General features: G+C 42.2%; 1 long non-coding RNA gene across 1 annotated transcript; it reads left to right on the forward strand.

Annotated features, from left to right (window-relative positions):
* Positions 1-1,560: 1,560 nt before the first annotated feature.
* LOC123634269 lies at positions 1,561-5,148 on the forward strand. Its single transcript, XR_006733880.1, has 3 exons — positions 1,561-1,673; positions 4,144-4,224; positions 4,906-5,148. It is a non-coding gene; the product is annotated as an uncharacterized LOC123634269 (long non-coding RNA).
* Positions 5,149-18,355: the final 13,207 nt, after the last annotated feature.

Below are 18,355 nucleotides of genomic sequence, written 5' to 3' on the forward strand. Positions count from 1 at the left end.
CAACCTTGATCCTCAGGCTTGATATGTACTATTTTGAATGTGAAGTAGGTACTATATTTGACAGGCTCAAAGAGGTTATGTGCCTGAAGTCTCAGAGCAAATATGCTAAAATCCCTGCTTTTAACAATTATACTATACCACCCCTTACCCATTAACTGCCCCCGATACAGACACATCCACACACACAAACAAAATGAACCATGTTCCTTGGTATACGCCCACTGAGCTGTCAAGCTGCTTTGTATCCATTTCATTTGGAATTGCCCCCTCTGGTTCCAGCTTATATACTACTGCCTCCTCTCTAAAGACATCAGCTGCTCCTCCTACTCCCTGAATTTCAAGAACACTCATCTGTTCCTTTCCTGTGGCACTTTACCCTTCCAATGTTTATTGCAAGCCAAATTTTCCCACTAGTCTGAATTTCAAGGAAAGAAGATAGTTAGTTCATAAGGTTCCTTAGCAGTATTCAATACAGCGTTTGGTACACAGCAGGCACTCAGAAAATACTTGATGAAATAAAACACCAAGGATATTTGTCTCAAGAGGCTCAGCTGACAAAATCCGGGGGAAATCTGCCTTCATAATTGGACCAACAAAACTAGAAAATCTTGGCATGAAGAGGGGTTGTAAGGAGGGGGGGGTTAAGGGAAAATAAGTAGTTAGTAAATGGAAATGCCTATGCGGATTAACACCAGGAACAAAGAAACTATGAGGACATCCATCTTCATCTCAGATGAAGGAGGAGGTCGTCTGAGCCTGGGGACAAGGCGGTTAACCTATGAAGGACTGGGGCCAGGTGAGAGGAAGCCTTATCTTGTGTTCCCAAAAGGCTTCTGTTGAAAGGAGTTATCTCCTTAAGCTTCACGGACGAGGGAGGCCCCCCGAGGGACAGCGCGAGTCAGGGGCCCAGGCTGCCAAGGGTGCAGTCTGGGCCCTTAATCCTATGGCGCTACCCAGGGGCTGTTCCCACCGGGTCGGAGGGGAAACCGACGCCCGAGGGGTGCGGGGATGGGTGGGCGCAGCGCGCGGGAGGCCGCCACCTGAGGGCCACAAAGCAGATGGCGCGCGGAGCTCCCTCCGCGCCCGAGGACCCCAAGGCCGGCGGGGCCGGGCGGAACCCAGGCCCCGCCCCCCGGCGCCCCGCCCCTGCCCAGGGGGCCAGACCCGGTCCGAAGAGGCCCGAAGACCCACTCGCAGCTCCCTGCCGCCCTGAGCCGCATCCACGTCCCCAAGCGCCGCCATTTCCCAAACTGTGAAGTGATGCGCAGGCGCAGGCCCCAGCCCGCCCCAGCCGTGTTCCAGGGCGCTTCGGCGGAGCGCCCGGTCCACGGACTCCTTTTCCCTAGGAGCCGCAGTCCACCCCGGAGTGGGCGATCTGGGGTACAGTTAGACCGGACATCCTCCCCAAACCCCTCAGCGGCGCCCCCGGCAGGGGCGGCCGTGGCGCGCGGATACGCCAGCGGGGAGGCGGGGCTAGGCCGGGTCTGCACCAATCAGGCATGCGCTGTTGGGGGCGAGGGGCGGGCCCACGCCTCCAGCTCCCAAGCCCGGCGGCCCCGGGCGAGCCCTTAGGGACCAGCAACCGACCCCTCCTGGGAGGTGCAGTTTACTGCGGGAAGCGGGGCCGGCGACTCGCCTAGCGCCAGACATCCTGGGGACTGTAGCTCGCCCGGGTCCGTATCCCCCCGTAGGGTGATGTCTACGGTTTCTGACGAAAAGGGGTAAACAGGTATCGGGGCTGCTCTCTGGGCCGCCTTCTTTCCCCACCAGTGCTTAGGTCGCTCACTGACAGTTTTGTGAGACCTTTTATCTGAAGTCTTAGGCTCAAAAGTCTCCTCCCTGCAAGCCTTCTGGATCAGGTTCCCCGCTGGGCTCCACAGCGTTTTGTATTTCCTCCCTCCAAGGGCTCTCCAGACCGTACTGGAACTGACTGTCCTTCCACCCGACTGGGGAGGCAACTGCTGGAGGAACAGGGCTAAGCCATTCCCTGGTCCCCAGCTCCAACCACAGGCTCTGGTCAGGATTATGGAATGAATGACCTAGAATTGAGGCTCAAAGAAGTTCTGAAAACTGAGTTCTTCCAGTGCGGTTTCAGCAGAAAAATCCAACACTTCGGAAGGCAAATTTAATAATAGGGAAAGAATATTCATTCTCTTCTGTCCCAACTGCATTTTTAATGATCCCTTACTCATTCTATGATTTTTATTTCTTAAGCTTCCTAAAAACCTGACCCCTCTGTCCATTGCAATTGCTGGCCCTGGTTCTGGTCACTCAGTCCTTCCTGGAATCACTGCAACAGCTGTGTCACTGTTCTCTCTGCTTCCTGTGTCCTTCCCCTCGTTCTCCACACTGCAATGTTGGTGATATTTCTAAAACGCAAATCTATTCAGGTCTCTTTCCTACTCAGAAACCTTCCCTGGGTCCTCATGTCCCTCAGGATAACGTCCATGTTTCTTAGCCTGAAAATACAAGGTCATTCACGATCAGTCTCTATCTCTGACCACTGCCCCCAGCCCACCCACCCCAACCATATCCTGCCATCCATCCACTCTGTCCTCTGATCTCCGCACTCTCCTTCCCGCCTGGGTCTTTGGCGTTCCCTCCACACAAATGCCCTCCCGGCTACTCCAGTTTTCCACCAGGTGATCACAGCCCAAGGAGTGAGAGACCGGGGAAGCTGCGAGCTGGGGGCCTGCTTTATCCATTCCTTGGCACACTGCTGCCAACTAGCGGCGGTTCTGTGAACATTTGGATGAGGACAAGTTTTAACGGCAACCTCTTAGGGGTTCAAAGAGAATAGATTACTTTGGAGGGAACCCTTGACTGAGACTACCACAACAAATCCATCTGGTAACCCTGTCCCTGGCACCCCGAATGACCTTCCTAAAGCAATGTTCTGACCATACTGCTCTGTGACCTAATGCTCCCCACTGTCTCTTGATAAAGCCCAAATTCCTTAATCACATTCTGTCCCTTGCAGACTGTATCTCCCAATATGCTCTTCCAACACCCAAAGCTCCAGCCAAGCAGGTGCACTCAGTGTTCCCTGGACAGCTCCTCATCCTAACTGTCTTACACTAGAACTTTTTGTTCAGGCTCCTTTCTCCTTGTCTGCCTTTGGTCTCTCCATGAGATTGATCTCAAAAGACCAAATTAACTGTCGTTTCTCTATGAAGCATTTGTTCGTTCCTTGAACTGTTACCTAACTGAGTACATCCTTTTTGCCAAGCTTTCTCCTAAGCTATGCAGTGTCTTGGAAAGAATATGGTTTCTAGAGTAAGAAAGGGCTGATGTTAGATTCCTGTTCTGCTACCTAGCTGAATAATCTTGGGCGAGTCACTTTGCCTTTCTCATCTGCGGCTTCTTCATCTCTTGTGATATTAAAATGAAATAATGTATGTGTAATGCAGATGTCCACTGGAGCTACATGGTCTTCTCCCTTCCACATGTTTCAGAAAGCCTGGTACTCACTCCCAAGGTCTCTGTGAATTGCCAGGGATCTCTTCCATTCTTAAGGTCATCTCTGGCTCGATGGTTGGCGTCCCCTAAATCCCCGGGCGCAGAGTTCCCAGCACAAGCTGTTTCCTGTCATGGAACTCACATCTTTTCTTTAGTTTTACTTCATTTATTTGCTGAGCACCTCCTGGATGCTGGGGATATAGCAGTAAGAAAACAAAGATTTTCCTTTGTGGAACTTCCATTCTACTGGGGGAAAAAACAATAAGCAATCAACAAATATGTAGTAAATCAGATGGTAACTTGTGGTACAAGGAAAAAAGGCAATCTAAGAGGAGAGAGGATGATGAATTGTGAAGGTGGCAGTGGGGACAGTTTTAGGTGAGCGCATTTGGAGACTTCCCTGAGGAAGTGACCTTTGAACACAGACCTGAATGAGGTAAGGGGGTCTTCTAGGCAAGTTCAAAAGTACTAAGTTCAAAAGGACTGTGTTTGGTGCGTTGGAGGACCAGCAAGGAGACCAAGGCACCTGGACCAGGGTGACAGGTAGATGAAATCAGAGAAGTGGCAGGATAATGTAGGGTCTCATGTGTCACATGAAAACTTTGGGTTTTATTCAATGGTGATGGGAAGCCACCGGAGGATATTGGCCAGAGAGGTGACACGATCTGATTAACATTTTTAAAGGATCAACTGGCTGCTGTAAACTGTAGGGGGGAGCAAGCGTGGAAGTGAGAAGACCATCAAGAGGCAGTTGCGGTTGTCCAGGTGAGAGGTGACGGGGGCTTACCTCAGGTGCAGTAGCAACAAGTAGATGTGGTCAGAGTGGGGATGTATTTTGATATTTCAGCCTACAGGATTTGCTGATGGGGTTGCCTGTCAGGTTCAAGAAACAGAGAAATAAAGGATACCTGAATTAACCAGATAACTGCTAGTGCCATTAACTGAGAAGGGGAACAGTGAGGAAGTTAGAATGAAGAATTTAGTTTTGGATGTGTTGAGTTAGGTCCTGTTAGACATTTGAGTAAAGACATTGAGTAGGTAGTTGGATATACTAGTCTGAGGTTCACGTAAACCTATACAGAAAGTTTGGAGAAGAAGAGATTTAAATCATAGCAACATAAACTAAACTTAAATTTGAGACACCTAAGTCCCGTGGCCTCTTCCCATCCCCTCACCCTGCTTAGCAAAGGCCCTGGGTGATGTTTTGAAATGACAGTTGGTAAGGACCTGTCCGTTTAAATTCTTGGGCTATCCTTTACCCAGTTTTTGTCAGGAAGCAGGGGAGTCACAGTTTTCCCCTTAATAAATTTTGCAATGTCTTGCAAAAGTTATCCCACATGTTTTTGCATCAAGTAATGGGTGAAGAAAAGACTTAAGGGTATTTCAGTGGCAGTGGATTTCTTTCCTTCTTGGACTCACTGGTTTTGTTTCATTCTTCTCCTAAAGGATTGGCCTCCAATGTCTCACGAGCTTCATAGACAAAGAGCCTGATTTTGAATTAAGGCTCAAGAGGAGAGTGGTGTTGGCCCCAGCCTCATATGTCAGTTGTTCTGTCATCCTCCACTGTCTCATATCATCTCTCTTTCTCCTACAGTAGTTGTCTTCAAACTTTTTTGCTCACATACTCCCCAAAAGAATTTTGAAAAATTGTATCTCTTTGTACATTTTTAGGTTGACATTAAAATTTTTTCATCCTCAATTCAAATATTTGTAGGGGATTTAATTTCTGGTATGTGGTATTGTCATTTTAAAATAAAACTGTTACATTACTCTTCTAAATATATTCAACAAAATACCACAGTGATATGATATCCACATCCACAAGATATGAGATATTGTACATATTTTGTTAGATTTATACCTAAGTATTTCAATTCTGGGTGGTGTTAACATAAATGGTAGTGTGTTTTTTTGTTTTGTTTGTTTGTTTGTTTGTTTTGAGATAGAGTCTCACTCTTTTGCCCTGGCTAGAGTGCCGTGGCGTCAGCCTAGCTCACAGCAACCTCAGACTCCAAGGCTCAAGTGATCTTCCTGCCTCAGCCTCCAGGGTAGCTGGGACTACAGGCATGCGCCACCATGCCTGGCTAATTTTTTCTATGTTTAGTTGTTTGGCTAATTTCTTTCTATTTTTAGTAGAGATGGGATCTCGCTCTTGCTCAGGCTGGTCTCGAACTCCTGAGCTCAAGCAATCCTCCTGCCTCGGCCTCCCAGAGTGCAGGATTACAGGCTTGAGCCACCATGCCCAGCCTGTAGTGTGTTTTAATTTCAGCTTCTACTTGTTCATTGCTGGCATATAGGAAAGCAATTGACTTTTGTATATTAATCTGATATCCTGTAACCTTGCTGTGATCACTTATTAGTTCTAGGAGTTATTTTGTAGATTCTTTTAGATTTTCTGCATAGACAATCATGTCATCTTCAAACAAGGACAGTTTAATTTCATCCTTCCTAATCAGTCTACTTTTTATTTCATTTTCTTATCTTACTACATAAGGTAGAACTTCCAATATGATGTTGAAAAGCAGTGGTTAAGGGGACATCCTTGCCTTGTTCCTGGCCTTAGCAATAAAGCTTCACATTTCTCACCATTAAGTATGATATCAGCTGTAGGTTTTTTGTAAATGTTCTTTATCAAGTTGAGGAAGTTCCTCTCTATTTCTACTTTATTGAGAGTTTTTATCATGAATAAATGTTGGATTTTGTGAAATACTTTTTCTGCATTCATTGATATGATTATGTGATTTTTCTTTTTTAGCCTATTGATGTGACAGATTACATTAATTAATTTTTTGAATACTGAAACAGTCTTGTATACCTGGGATAAATCCCACTTGATCATGGTGTATAATTCTTTTTATACATCATTGGGTTTGGTTTGCTGATACTTTTGTTGAGGATTTTTGCATCTGTGTTCATGAGAGATATTAGTCTGTAGTTTTCTTTTTAATTTTATTTATTATTTATTTATTTTTAATTGACAAATTGGAGAGACAGACAGGTGAATATAGAGAATCACAAGTTATCAGACATGAAATACTTGAGCAGAAACCTCTGCAGGAACCAATCCAGAAGAGGAAAACCTAAATTGTAATTGACCAATTTCTGGAGAAGCAGTATGGACAATTCTGAGAGTTAAAAACTCCAGGGGGACTGAGTTACATGGATCTCCCACACTTATGTGATCTTTACCTCCCAGAGTTCTACCAGGTCCTCACAGTGAATATCAGAGAAAAATCCCTTCATGCTTCCAGCAGAGGGAGGGGAAAGAAACCATTTGGTAATATGCCAGAGCATTCTTTTATTCTTATAAAGACCTACCCTCAGGAGAAACAATTTTGCCAGAGCTCTGAATCAGCATCCAATATATGGTACTATTTCTCGCATAGCCCATAGGATTCATGGGTCCAGTAATCAAGGGATGGGAGTGGGAGTGGCATCACTCACCATTACCCTGGTGACCTGCTAAAAAAATTTTGCTTCCTGATCCTGCAAATTTATGCTCTGCTGACCTAGAGATTTTAGTTCCACAGGGAGGAATGCTTCCTCCAGGAGACACAACAATGATTACACTGAACTAGAAGTTTAAGACCGCCACCCAACCACTTTGGGATCCTCATGCCTCTGAGTCAACAGGCCAAGAAGGAAATATGATGCTGGCTAGGGTGATAGATCTGGACTACCAAGGGAAATTGGACTACTTCTCCACAATGGAGGTAAGGAAGAATATGTCTGGAATACAGATTCCTTAAGGTATCTCTTAGTGTTATCATGTCTTGTGATTAAGGTCCATGGAAAACTACCACAACCTTGTCCAGGCAGAACTCTGAATGGCCCAGACCCTTCCCAAATGAAGATTTGGGTAAACCGCCTCCCCTCTACCCCAGGTTAAGAACCATGACCAGCTAAGGTTCTTGCTGAAGGCAAAGGGAATACAGAATGGGTAGTTGAAGAAGGTAGTTATAAATAACAGCTACAACCATGTGATCAGTTACAGAAAAGAAGACTAATTGCCATGAGTATTTTCTCCCTATTTTGTTAAGAATGTTTATGTGGATATATACACATATTAAGCAAATATCTTTGTTATCTTTCCATTCTTATTATTTTATCATGTAACATAAGATATATTAGCTTTATATCAGTATTTAAATATTGGTAATTTTACATTTTAGTATTTAAAGTACAGGATATCAGAAGAGTACACATCACTCAAGGACTATACTTTCTCTTCTTGAGAAGGGATTAGTGTGTTTTTGGTTGTATGCAGGATAGTTGTGTCATGTTAGGTGGAATTACGACCTTGTTATTGTCTTTATTTGGAGATTAAGTGTGGTTTAAGGAGATGTGTATGGGTGTCAAGTTGACAAGGGGTAGACTTGTGATAGTTAATTTTATTTGCCAATTTGACTGGGTTAAGGGATACCCAGATAGCTGGTGAAACATTATTTCTGGGGGGGCGGTGTGTGCAGGTGTTCCCAGAGAAGTTACCATTTGGATCAGCAGACTGAGTAAAGAAGATCCACCCACACTAGCATGGGAAAGACATCATCCAATCCATTGAGAGCCCAGCTGAATGAAACAAAAAGGCAGAGGAAGACAGAATTCTCTCTCTCCTTTCTTGAGTTAGGACATCCATCTTCTCTTCCCTTGGACATTGGAGCTCCTGGTTCTTAGGCCTTCAGACTCCAGGATATACACCAGCATTCCCCCATCCCCACCCATTCCCTGCTCTAAGGCCGTCAGCCTTGGACAGGAGTTTTACCATCGCCTCCTATGGTTCTCAGGCCTTTGAACTTCGACTGAATTACACCACTGGCTTTTCTGGCTCTCTAGCTTGCAGATAGCATATTGTAGGACTTCTGGGCCTTTACAATCACACAAACCAATTTCCATAATAAGCCTCCTTTTATCTATCTGTCTGTCTGTCTATCTATCTATCTATCTATCCATCCTCTTTGTTCTGTTTCTCTGGAGAAGCCTGACTAATACAAGTGGTCAGGGATGGGCAGCTACCCTGAGCCCAGATATAGCAGCATAACAGTTTGTGTTTGGCCAAGAGGGTAAGCTCTTCCCTCTTCACCCTTAGAAGAAGACCCCTGCCTTTATCTCAGACCCACATACACTGAGAAAGGAGTGTGATAGTGGCTGTCTTCCCTCACCAGCCCCTCCCTGAAGGGACGTAGGAGGGAAAGGGAACGTGAGCTGTTCTCTCCTGGGTCTGCATGGCTCCTCTTCCACCTCTGCTCTTGTTTTCCTGCACTTCCTAAGCAAGCCCTGGCTTCTGAATGCCCACAGTCAGATTCTCAGAGTGAGTGCAGTTTGTTAAAAGATGCCTTTCCTCTGCACAGCAAAACTGAAAAGTGCAAGCAACTCTATTAAACAGTCTCAAGCCCAGGCACCCTATACACCCTCACTCTGGACCTGACCAGTAACCTTTCCATGTCTGGGAGACAATGTTCTGTTTCACTGAGTGCCTGCCAGCATGCATCTCTGCCTTGTCCCAGTCTGTCCCCTATGTCTGTGGCTTGGTGGGTATCTCAATGTGTATTTGTGGCAAGCTTCCTTACACTGTTAACAGAGTAATGGGTGTAACCCTAAGCCAGGACCTGGGCCTATCCTGGGAGTCTTCTGACCTTCCTATCCTCATGTCCCAGACCTCAGGTGTCAGAAACTTGATAGAGATGCTCAAGAAATGAAAAATAAAAACACAACCAACATCATAGATGGTAACTCCATAGGACTCAATCTATCACCAAGCACTCTATGGTGATCTATAATAACCTGGATCTGGGCCAAAACCAAATCATAGTAACCAATACCTTCCACCCAGTGTCTTCCTCTAGATGGTTGCTCTTTGAAGGCCACTGGAACACTGTCCCCAGCAGGGATCAGCCTAACACAAAGAAGTCATCAGTAAGTGTTTTGTGCATTTGACTTGCCCTCCTTACCCTACATAGCTACCACCTATTAAAAACACTTTCCCATTTCATTTTCCATGGTTTCTTCTCTGATGTAAAAATACCAGGCTCCTGTAATCTAGGTTTAATTCATGTAAACAAGTACCCTAAAAAACTTTTATGTAGGTCACTGAAGAAAAGCAAGACAGATACTCCTGCCTTCAAAATGCAGTCATGGGGCCAGGCACGGTGGCTCTCGCCTGTAATCCTAGCACTCTGGGAGGCCGAGGCGAGCAGATTGTTTGAGCTCAGGAGTTCGAGACCAGCCTGAGCAAGAGCGAGACCCCCTCTCTACTAAAAATAGAAAGAAATGATCTGGACAGCTAAAAATATATAGAAAAAATTAGACAGGCATAGTGGCTCATGCCTGTAGTCCCAGCTACTTGGGAGGCTGAGGCAGAAGGATTGCTTGAGTCCAGGAGTGTGAGGTTGCTGTGAGCTAGGCTGATGCCACAACACTCTAATTCAGGCAACAGAGTGAGACTCTGTCTCAAAAAAAAAAAATGCAGTCATGGGAGGAATAAAGGACACAGGATTAAGTTATAGTATAGTATTGTGATTCTTGGCCAAAAGGAAGAGTCTATGTCAGCAGTAAATGTGCATGATATGATGAGGTATTCCCAAGAACTTTGGAGTAAGAGAGGTAAGGCTGCCCACATAATAGACGTCCATGTTTGCTGCCTGTCATCCAATCACCCTTTTCAATGAGGACCGCTCCTTCCCTACTCTCAGTGCATATGTTTGTCTTATAGTTGCCTCCACCCTGAACTCCAGGGCTCGACCTTCGGCCCCAGGCATGGCTATGAAAACAACACTTTCCCCTGGCCACAGTGATTAGTTCCAGAATGAACCCTGTGACCTAATCAGATCAATGATTCTTTTGTGGGAACAACTGGGAGAGAGGCAGTCACATTTTTTAGCTGTCCTTTGGCCTGGGGAGTTGGGGGGAGCTCCAGCCATCTTGTACCCCAAGGGGAAAGAAAACCTGTCCCTGAATGGAGCCAACACAGACAGATGGACAGAAAGGAGGCTTGAGTCTGTAGCTATCATGCCTGAAGCCAGACTTTTCAGTTATATGAGCCAGCAAATTCTCTTTCCTTAAGCTGAAATTGATTGCTTAGCTATAGAATCAACCTATAATGCATACAGTCAGACCTTGATATTTTTTAAAGTTACTTAAAAAAATTTTATTTAATTGTCCTCAAGTCACCTGACTTTTCGGGGGGGTTGGTCAGTCATGGAAGCCACATGCACAGTGGTTAAGGGCATAAGCTTTAGAGCCAGACATGCATGGCATTGACTCAGCTTTCTTAACCCTTCTGAGCTTCCGTTTCTTCATCTGTTAAATGCAGATAACAATAGTGTCAATGTGATTTTTTTTTTCATGTTTGAGGGCAGATTCTGTGAGCACAAAAGATTATTTACAGCATCTTGGGTTTTAAGACTTATTAATTTAAAACCCAAAACCTTAGTTTTATTTAAGCCTTAAAAGTTCAATTTAGAAGTATACTATTCTTTTTATAAATTTATTATAGTTATATAAAAATAATTAGATTTGAGGGGATCTTTTATTATTGTTCAAATAACTCAGGTAAAATGATCTAAACTATGTTAAATAATCTCACTTATAAACTTATAAAATGTAATTCCATTAGCATTTTAACTGAATTTGTTTCACATATTCTCTTTTTATTTTACACCCTTTGTATGCCTGACCAATCAAGTTTCCGTCCCTGATATGCAAATCTTTCCCAAGTACTCAACAAAAAGTTGTTAGTTGTTATATATATTAAACATATAAATCTATTAGGTCTAGTTGTCAAATATTCCAATACTATTTATAAACTTAATTAAATTTTCATACACCTCACAGGTCCAATTTATTCTTCAATATGCCAAATGATTTTAAAATTACACTTTAAGTATCAAACATACAGGCAAGCACACACGAACTTATTTTGAACATAGAATTATTTACACAGTAGGTTTGATTTTTTATCATCTCTACATTTAATTCTAAGCCCTTCCTGGTTTAAAAAGCCATTTACTCACTGAGAAAGAAGTCTGCATATCTCCAGGGAGTTCATATTACTAGGTCAACAATTCACAACCATGATAGAATTACCATCTCAGGGGGACCACGCTAAGGTGACTGGCTCAACAATTCATGGCTGTGATATAGTTACCTTCTCAGGAAGGCTGAGGTTGACATCTTAAACAAGCTGAGGCTATTGAGTAGACAATTTATTAATATAATAAAATCATTATCAGTCAGAAATTTGACATTGGGGAGCAGGACCTAACCCTTGCAGGCTTCCAGATGATTCTACCTGAGCCACATGTGGATATAGTGAGCTCTTTTTGTAGTGACCATGACAACAAAGGACCTCTAGTCCATATCCTTCTCCTGGATTCAAATTACACTCTTCTGTAATTCATCTGATTGAAGTTTGCAACCTCACCCAGGGTGCAAGAGCAGAAACTTCTATCAATATTGAGTGGATTCTTGAGCCTCTTAAGATATTTAAATGTAGTTGTTGTTTAAAAACTACTGAGGCCTTTCCACCCATCTTCTAAAATTCTGGTGTAACTGCTCTGGGTGTAGCCTGGGCATCAGGATTTTTCATAGCTCCTCAGATGATTCTAACATGCAGCCAAGGCTGAAAACCACTGTTGTGCCTTCTCTCCTGGCTCTACAGACATTAATTTTATTCCATCAGATCTTGAATATTTCTCATACCTTTCTTTGCCTGCTGCAAAATTGTGTTGATGATAGTAAGTTATCATATAGAATAGTGGTTAAAACTTCAGGCCCTAGAATCAGACTTCTCAGGTTTGATCTTGAGTGAATTTCTTACTTTCTCTGTGCCTTAATGTCACTGTCTGTAAGATGGGGATAATAACTGTCCATATCTTCTAAAGTTTTTTTAAAAGTAGGATTAAATGGGATTATGTATGTACTGTTTACTAAATAGCATCTGCACATATTAAGTGCTCAATAGATTTTAGCTATTCTTATCATTATTTTCTATATAAATTATCATATAATCTGTGAATAAATATCTTCTTTTCCAATCCTTGTACTCCTTTCTTTTTTTCTGGTCTTACTGTATTGTTCAGGACAGAACAATACACAAATGGTGACAGAAGTACCCCATCTTTTTGGCCTGTTTAGTTTTCAGTGTTGAAGGAAACGCTTCTAACATTTAGAAGCACTCCTCATACAATAAAGTATGAGGTTTGAAGGAAGGTTTGCTACAGACATCTTTTTTCATATTAAGGAAGTTCTTTTCTTATTTATTTATTTTTTTTTTTTTTTGAGACAGAGTCTCACTCTGTTGCCCGGGCTAGAGTGAGTGCTGTGGCGTCAGCCTAGCTCACAGCAACCTCAAACTCCTGGGCTCAAGTGATCCTACTGCCTCAGCCTCCGAGTAGCTGGGACTACAGGCATGCGCCTCCATGCCCAGCTAATTTTTTCTATATATATTTTTTAGTTGGCCAGATAATTTCTTTCTATTTTTAGTAGAGACGGGGTCTCGCTCTTGCTCAGGCTGGTCTTGAACTCCTGACCTCGAGCGATCCACCTGCCTCGGCCTCCCAGAGTGCTAGGATTACAGGCGTGAGCCACCGCGCCCGGCCTACTTTTCATGTTTTTTAAGTGATGATTTCATGGCTAGCATTTAAAGAATGCAACTGTGTCATTTTGTTTAAAAAATGCTGTGGATTTTGGAACTGAATTAGAAAGCTGGCTAGACATGAGCAGAGTTACGATTACGGATTTGGGAGGTAAGCAGCTCAGGAATTCCCTGGGATTGCTGTGCGGGTGGAAGGTCAGAGGGAACCTTTGAATAGCTTCACAGGAACCTCAGGGCCCTTTTACCTCAAAGCCACAGATGGGAAATAGAAAGTGGAAAAGTAATTATGTCTCCCTTTCTTCCCTTTAGGGAGTTTCAACGCTGAACTTTAAAAATCTTTCTATCACATTCCAGCAATGTTGTTTTCTTTGCCTCATACGTTATAAATTGGGAGATAACAAAAACTGGCCCATATTGCACATAGATAGCTTGAGGTTTAAAGTGGCCCACCTGGCTTCACACGTCACTGCTCCACTGCCTGTGGTAGGTTGGCATTACCTCAAACTCAGGGACCCCACGGGACAGAGGGAGACTCCCTTCATCAGACTGAGTTGGAAGCTGTCAAAGATCAGTTGGATATATTTATGTGGGTGTATTCTGGGGCTCTCTATTCTGTTCCATTGAACTATTTGTCCATTCTTTGACTAAAGACACTGTTTTCATTACTGTAGCTTTACAGTAAGTCTTTAACTTGGGTAGTGTCAGTCCTCCAACTTTATTCTTGTCCTTCAATATTATGATGACTATATTGAGTCTTTCACCTCCCCAAATAAACTTTAGAATCAATTTGTCAATATCTGCAAAATAACCTGCCGGGATTTGAATTGGGATCGCTTTCTGCTTTGAGTTCTCTCAACAGTTTTGTAGCTTTCTTCATGTAGATCTTGCACATATTTTGTTAGATTTATACATAAATATTTCAAATTGAGGGGATGTTAATGTAAATGGTATTTTGTTTTTAAATTCGAATTCTCCTCATTCATTGCTGGTATCTAGCAAAGTGATTAATTTTTGTATGTTGACCTTGTATTCTGCAACCTTACTATAATTGCTTATTAGTTCTAAGAGTGTTTTTTGTCAATTCTTTCAGATTTTCTATGTAGACAATGATGCCATCTACAAATAAAGACAGTTTAATTTCTTCCTTCTCAATCAATATAAGTTCTATTTCATTTTCTTCTCTTGTTGCATTAGCTAGGACTTCCAGTATGATTTTGAAGAGTGGTGAGAGGGGAAATCCTTGCATAGTTCCTGATCTCAGTAAGGAAGTTTCTAATAATTGCTTCTTACTGTTAAGTCTGAGTGGTATGACTTGGGTATTTCCCTTTTCTTATGTGGAAGAATAGAGCTAGGTGGAGTTGGATATTTCCCTTCTCCCACATAAGTTAGGCTCAGATAAAACCCCAGCAATTTGGGCTCTGGTTATACAGTTTCTCCTGAGGATGGACATTGTTAAGAAGAAAAGAGAAGGCCGGGCGCGATGGCTCACGCCTGTAATCCTAGCTCTGGGAGGCCGAGGCGGGTGGATCGCTCGAGGTCAGGAGTTCGAGACCAGCCTGAGCAAGAGTGAGACCCCGTCTCTACTAAAAATAGAAAGAAATTATCTGGCCAACTAAAAATATATATACAAAAAAATTAGCCGGGCATGGTGGCTCATGCCTGTAGTCCCAGCTACTCGGGAGGCTGAGGCAGTAGGATCGCTTAAGCCCAGGAGTCTGAGGTTGCTGTGAGCTAGGCTGATGCCACGGCACTCACTCTAGCCCGGGCAACAAAGTGAGACTCTGTCTCAAAAAAAAAAAAAAAAAAGAAGAAAAGAGAGTTCTGGCGTATTTTAAAATGGTTCTGTTTCACCTCCCTCCACTTGGAGAAAAGGGGATTTTTCTCCAATATTTACTGTAAGAACCGGTCAAGGCCCTGGAGGTTAAACACACACATATGTGGGGCCACCCATATTATCTGGAGTTTTATTTTTCCTTTTATTTTTAGTTGACAGATAATAATTGTACATATTTATGAAATGGCAGGGAGATATTTCAACACACATACACAATGTGTAATGATCAAATCAGGGTAATTAGCACATCCATTACCTCAAACATTTATCATTTCTTTGTGTAGTAAACATTCAAAATCTTCTCTTCTAGCTTTTTGAAAATATAGAATAAATTATCATTAACCATATTTACCCTACAATGCTATAGAACATTAGAACCTATTCCTCCTATGTAGCTATAATTTTGTATCTGTTAGCCAGCCTCTCCACTATCTTCCCGTCTGTCCTACCCTTCCCAGCCTCTAATATTAATAATCACAATTCTACTCTCTACTTCCATGAGCTTAATTTTTCTTAGCTCTCACATGAGTAAGAACATATGGTATTTATCGTTCTGTGTCTGACTTATTTCATTTAACGTAATATACTCTAAGCTCATCCATGTTGCCAGAAATGACAGGATTTCCTTCGTTTATATGGCTGAATATTCCATTCTGTATATATACCTCATTTTCTTTATTCATACATCTGTTGATGGACATTTAGGTTGATTCCATATCTTGGCTATTGTTAATAGTGCCGCAATAAACATGAGGGTGCAGTATCTCTTCAATATACTGATTTTCTTTCCTTTGGATAAATGCCCAGTGGTGGGATTGCTGGATCATATGGTAGTTCTATTTTTCATTTTTTGAGAATCCTCCATACTGATTTCCATGATGGCTGAACTCATTTACATTCCTACCAACATTGCATTGAGTTCCCTTTTCTCCACATCCTCACCAGCATTTGTTATTTTTTGTCTTTTTGATAATAGCCATTCTATTTTTTTTCTTTTCTTTTCCTTTCCTTTCCTTTTTCCTTTTTCCTTTTTCCTTTCCTTTCCTTTCCTTTCCTTAGACAGAGTCTCACTCTGTTGCCTGGAGTAGAGTGCCAAGGCTTCAGCTTAGCTCACAGCAACCTCAAACTCCTGGGCTCAAGTGATCCTCCTGCCTCAGCCTCCTGAATACCTAGGACTACAGGCACATGCCACCACACCGGCTAATTTTTTCTATTTTTAGTAGAGACGGGGTCTCGCTTTTGCTGAGGCTGGTATCAAACTCCTGACCTCAAGCGATCCTCCCACCTCAGCCTCCCAGAGTGCTAGGATTACAGGTGTGAGCCACCATGCCCAGCCAATAATAGCCATTCTAAATGGGGTAAGATGATATCTCATTGTGATTTTGATTTGCATTTCTGTAATGATTAGAGATTTTAAACATTTTTTATATACATGTTGCCGTGTGTATGCCTTCTTTTGAGAAATGTCTAGTCAGATCTTTTGCTCATTTTTTAATTGGATTATTTGTTTTTTGCTGTTGTTTGAGTTCTTTATATATTCTGGATTTTAGTCTCTTATCAGATGAATAGTTTACAAGTTTTCTCCCATTCTGAAAGTTGTCTCTTCATTCTGTTGTTTTACTATACTGAAGGTTTTCAGTTTGATAGTCCCATTTGTCTCCTTTTCTTGTTGTTGCCTGTCCTTTTGAAGTCTCGCCCATAAAATATTTGCCTAGATCAATGTCCCTATTTCTTCTTCTAGTAATATTATAGTTTCAGGTCCTACATATATGTCTTTAACCCATTTTTAGTTGATTTTTGTACGTGGTGAGATAGGGATCTAGTTTCCTCTTCTGTATATGGATATCCAATTTTCCCAGCAAAATTTATTGAAGAAGTGTCCTTTCCCCAATGTGTGTTCTTGGCACTTCTGTCAAAAATCAGTTGGGGCTGGGTTCAGTGACTCATGCCTGTAATCCCAGCACTTTGAGAACCCGAGGCTGGAGGATCCCTTGAGTCCAGGAGTTCAAGACCAGCCTGTGCAACATACTGAGACTTCACCTCTACAAAAATTTGACAAATTAGCCAGGCATAGTGGCATGTAACTGTAATCCCAGCTACTCAGGAGGCTAAGGCAAGAGGACTGCTTGAGCCCAGGAGTTCAAGGCTGCAATGAGCTATGATCATGCCACTGTACTCCACTCCAGCCTGGGCCACTCCAGCAAGACGTTCTTTCAAAAAAAAAAAAATCAATTGGCTATAACTACATCAGTTTATTTCTGTGTTCCCTATTTTGTTCCATTGGTCTATGTGTCTGTTTTCATATCAATGCCATGCTTTTTTGGTTACTATAGCTTTGTAGTATTTTAAAGTCAGAAGATGTGATGCCTCCAGCTTTGTTCTTTTTGCTCAGAATTGCTTTAGCTAATCGAGGTCTTTTGCGGTTCCATATGAATTTTAGAATTGTTTTTGCTACTTCTGTGGAGAATGTCATTGATATTTTGATAGGGATTGCATTGAATCTGTGGTTTGCTTTGGGTAGTATGGTCATTGAAACAATGTTAATACTTACAATGCATGCGATGTCGCTCCACTTTTCTGTGACCTCTTTGATTTCATCAGTGTTTTTATAGTTTTCATTGGAGAGATTAATGCTTGGTTAAATTTATTCTTAGGTATTTTTTGTAGCTATTGTAAATGGGATTGCTTTCTTGGCTTCTTTTTCAGCTAGCTCATTACTGGTGTATAGAAATGCTATTTATATTCATATGTTGATTTTGTATCCTGCAACTTTACTGAATTTATCACTTCTAAGAGTTTTTTTGTGGAGTCATTAGGTTTTTCTATATATAAGATCATGTCACCTGCAAACAGAGAAAATTTGACTTTTTTTTTTTTCCAATCTGGATGTCCTTTATTTCTTTCTATTGCCTAATTGCTCTGGCTAGGACCTCCAGTACTATGTTGAATAAGTGGTGAAAGTAGGTATCCTTGTCTTCCTCCAGTTTTTAGAGGAAAGGCTTTCAGCATGATGTTAGCTATGGGTTTGTCATATATGGCCTTTATTGTGTTGAGGTATGTGCCTTCTATACCTAATTTGTGGAGTTTTTATGAAGGGATGTTGAATTTTATGAAGTACTTTTTGTGCATCTATTGAGATGACCATATGGTTTTTGGCTTTCATTCTGTTGATGTAATGTATCATGTTTATTGATTTGCATATATTGTATCATCCATCCATGCATCACTGGAACAAATCCCTCTTGATCACGGTGTATTAATTTTTTCATGTGTTGTTGGATTTGATTTGTTAGTATTTTGTTGAAAATTTTTGCATCTATGCTCATCAGGGATAATGACATGTAGTTTTCTTTTTTGTGGTGTCTTTGTCTGATTTGAGTATCAGGGTAATAATCCTGGCCTCATAGAATGAGTCAGGAAGAACTCCCTCCTTTTCAATTTTTTGGGATAGTTTCTGAAGAACTGGTGTA

Source organism: Lemur catta, chromosome 3 (assembly GCF_020740605.2).
Source record: "Lemur catta isolate mLemCat1 chromosome 3, mLemCat1.pri, whole genome shotgun sequence".
NCBI lineage: Eukaryota > Metazoa > Chordata > Mammalia > Primates > Lemuridae > Lemur > Lemur catta.